Raw genomic sequence first — 3,179 nt, 5'->3', positions numbered from 1 at the left:
AAGACCCCTCCCCTAGAAGATAGATAGGATAACTAACCGCTTGTTTGCTTTTCTGTGAACCGCTGGCTTTTAGGCGTAAATTAGGTTATTAATTGCTTATTAATTGCTCTTTTGCCCTTCTGTAACTGCTTGGCTTATAGAAATAACAGAAGACGCCATGATGGCATTCCTCCCTTCCCCCTTCTTGTTCCCCCTCCCTGCCTCTCTCCTCCCGCGCGCGGGCCCTCAGAACCAATCAGCTTGTTCCCCCTTCCCACCTCTCTCTTCCGCACGCGGGCGCGGGTCCCCAAAGCCAATCAGCAAACTCCACGTATGCCTTTTTCAAAAGTTCTAACTGTCAACCAATCAGTTGCGCCCCACCCAAAACTTGTTTGTACCTGTCTATAAAAACCCGGCACCACCCCAGCCGGGTGTGCTCAGCTAGCAGGAGCTGCTGACCACCCGCAGGCGCCTGCGTAACAATAAAGAACCTCTTGCTGATTGCATCCAGTGGCAGTGTTGGATTCTTGGGTAAGGGGATCCGCGGGTCTTTCAATCCAAAGGGATTAAAATCAGGATTTTTAAAAAGATTTTATTATTTTTTAAAAATATTTAATTTATTTATTTGACAGAGATCACAAGTAGGCAGAGAGGCAGGCAGAGAGAGAGGAGGAAGCAGGCTCCCCAGAGAGCAGAGAGCCCGATGTGGGGCTTGATCCCAGGACCCTGAGATCATGACCCGAGCTGAAGGCAGAGGCTTTAACCCACTGAGCCACCCAGGCGCCCCTAAGATTTTATTTTTGATGAGAGAGCATAATCGGAGGAGCAGAGAGAGAGGAACAAGCAGACTCCAGCCTGAGCAGGGAGCCCAACTCGGGGCTCGATCCCACCACCCTGAGATGATGACCTGAGCCAAAATCAAGAGCTGGATGCTTTAACCGACTGCGCCCATGTAGCCGCCCTTAAACTCCGGATCTTGAAGAGCTGTCTGCACTCCCGTACTCCTTGCAGTATTACTCACAATAGACCCAAAACGAACCTAAACACCAACTGGTAGAAAAAAGGATGAAGAAAACATAGTATTTACCTACAATGGGGTGTTATTTGGCCATAAAACAGAATCTTGCCATTTGAGACAATATGGATAAATCTAGAAGACCAGTGAAATGAGCCTGACATCAAAGAACACCTAATGCCACACCTACTGCCATACTGCATGTGTTAGAAATCTGAACTAGTCAAAATCCCGGAAGCAGAGAGTAGAGTGGTGGTTAGCAGGGGTTAGGGGAGGGCGGAAACAGAGAGGTGTGGTCAAAGGCTACAAAGAATCCGTTATGCAAGATGATTAAATCCTGGAGAGATGCTGAAGAGCAGCCTGCCCCTAACTGACAATCCATTTTATTTTATTTTTTTGACAGAGATCACAAGCAGGCAGAGAGGCAGGCAGAGAGAGGAGGGAAGCCGGCTCCCTGCTGAGCAGAGAGTCTGATGTGGGGCTCGATCCCAGGGCCCTGAGATTGTGACCTGAGCCGAAGGCAGAGGCTTAACCCACTGAGCTACCCAGGCGCCCCTCCAGTTTACTTTTAAGTATAAAATTTGTATACTTAAAACTTTGCTAAGAGGGTAGATGTCAAATTTTCTTGTTAAAAAAAAAGTGGGTGGAAACTTCTGGGGGTAAGGATTGGTTTATAGCTTAGGTCCTGGTGATGGTTTCATAGGTGAATACTTAACCTCGGACTCAAGTTGAATGCATGAAAACAGCTTTTTGTGTATCAGTCACACCTCTGTAAAGTAGGTTTTTAAAAAGGAAACTATATAATGTTAAAAAAAAATCAGAACTACCCTTTTATATGGGTTTGTGGAACTTTTACTTGTGCTATGCAAATTTCTAGTTCCCTAATACAAGGAACTGAAAAAATCCAGTTACTCACAATTAGGTCTTAACGAGACATTTTGCCATTTTAATCTGAAATACTGTATTACAAAAATAATTGTGTTTTAGCAATTGTTTTGGTAGCTGTGGTATCTGGTATCAGCAGAGATGGGGAGATTTCAGCACAGCTCTTAATACCACTTAACAAAATAGCCAGTCATATCACTTTTCCTGAATCAACATTGACAACAGCCCACAATGTAATGAATGCCATGTTCTTGACTGGGGGGAAAAAACTGAAGTAGTAAGAGAGTAAACCGCATGGATATCTGGGGAGAGAGAAATCCAAATATAGAGAATAGTGAGTGCAAAGGCCCTGGGGCTGGCACCTGCCTGGCCTGTTCCAGGAAGAGTGGAGTCCATTGAGGCTGGAATGGAGTAAGAAGGGGATCAATTTAGGGGATGAAGTCAGAGAGGCAGCTGGGGCCAGATGAGTGGGTGGCAGGGGCTAGATTACCTGGGATCTCCTAGGCTGGGAGATGGGAAGCCAGTGGAAGGTTTGAGTAGAGTGACACAGCCTGACCTGAGGCTTAATGAACTCTCTCTACCCACCCTGTTGAGAACAGACTGAGAGGAAGCAGAGGAAGCCAGAGCCCAGTGAAGAGCCTGATATTGTCATCCTGGTGAGAGGTCAGAGGTCATGGTGGCTCGGACCAGGGTCCTAGCAGTAGAGGCATACCGATGAATTAGGGGTTGTCTGTTGTGCAGAATAGTCCCTTGCTCTCCTTCCTCTCCGTGAATGTAACCTTGCAGTTTACTGCAGAGATTTCTGGCCAGGATCCAATAGCAACACACCCTCTAATCAGCTACATTTATACAGAGCTGCACTGGGTGCAAAGGGCTGTATTAAGTGCCTGTGGCTCTTCCAGAAGGGAGGAGGAAGAGGCGGACCCCCAGGTCATGGCAGATGGGGCCCCTGCACCCTCTGCTGTGTGGTTTCAGGTAGGAAGATCGCAGTCAACAGGGATACTGAGATACTGGTTGTGCAGATACGGATGGATGGTGGGCGGGGGTTGCAGGTCTTCTCCCAAACTTCTCAGTCATTAGGATTTCCCCCTAACCCCAGAGGGCTCATCCCCTGGGGCTAATCCGCCTTCTGGAAGGAGCCTGTGGATTCCACCAGCCTGGGGCGACCAGCACAGCTTTGACTGGAGGAATGGTTAAAGTAAATATTTGTCCTGCGAAGCTGGATCCCATGACCCCCCCCCCAAACCACCCTCCCCCGCCGCCGGACCACCCGCGCCCCAATCCGCGCCCACCGCCGCAG

This window comes from Mustela nigripes, chromosome 17 (assembly GCF_022355385.1).
Source record: "Mustela nigripes isolate SB6536 chromosome 17, MUSNIG.SB6536, whole genome shotgun sequence".
NCBI classification, from domain to species: domain Eukaryota; kingdom Metazoa; phylum Chordata; class Mammalia; order Carnivora; family Mustelidae; genus Mustela; species Mustela nigripes.
This window is presented reverse-complemented; position numbering follows the sequence as displayed.